At 49.4% G+C, this 680-nt stretch overlaps 1 pseudogene; it reads right to left on the bottom strand.

The window, feature by feature from the left end:
- Positions 1-229, bottom strand: part of LOC119585422 — a 9,088-nt pseudogene extending 8,859 nt beyond the window's left edge.
- Positions 230-680: the final 451 nt, after the last annotated feature.

The raw sequence follows: 680 nt of genomic DNA, 5'->3' as shown, positions 1-680 counted from the left end.
GTGTGGGACGGGATGAGGGGGACGCCTCCGGGAAGGTCACTGGCACGGGCTTTATGGGTTACCTCATTTGTACGACTGTACCTGTAAACTTTGTTACACACAGGAAAGAACCTTTGTGGATGGAGGCGCACCAAGCGACATGATCTGATGTAGTCTGTTGAACACTTTCAGTGAAGCTCTGAGAGCATCCCTGAAGCTTGTCTTTTGACCTCCGTGGCATCGCTGACATTTCTGGAGCTCGCCATAGCAGTTTCTTTGCCAGCTGCTCGTCTGTGTCTGGAATCTTGTCTTGTCACTTGCTGCCGAGGATCTTTCTGAGATTAGTCGTGTGAAAGTGGTTCAGCTTTCTTACAGGACGTCGGTACACTGTACACTGTCTCGCTATCAGCACCTTCTTGGTGCTGATAGTGAGACCGAGGTTTGTGCAGGCATTGGAGAACTTGTCAGCACTACGTTGCATATTCGCTTTTGTGTCAGCGTTGGGGGCAAATAGGAAGTCCCTGATGATGTCTTTCGAAGCTTTGGTTTTCAGTTGGAGACTCCTAAGGTAAACATTTACCATCTGTGCGATACCTGATGCCGATCCCAACATCTCATTCAGTCAGCTAGCATCGCAGAGAGCATGAGATTGAAACTGGAAATGGCTGAGATGCCTTTCCATTGTCCTGGCCTCTTGCCTG

This window comes from Penaeus monodon, chromosome 19 (assembly GCF_015228065.2).
Source record: "Penaeus monodon isolate SGIC_2016 chromosome 19, NSTDA_Pmon_1, whole genome shotgun sequence".
Classification (NCBI taxonomy): Eukaryota; Metazoa; Arthropoda; class Malacostraca; order Decapoda; family Penaeidae; genus Penaeus; species Penaeus monodon.
This window is presented reverse-complemented; position numbering and strand designations above follow the sequence as displayed.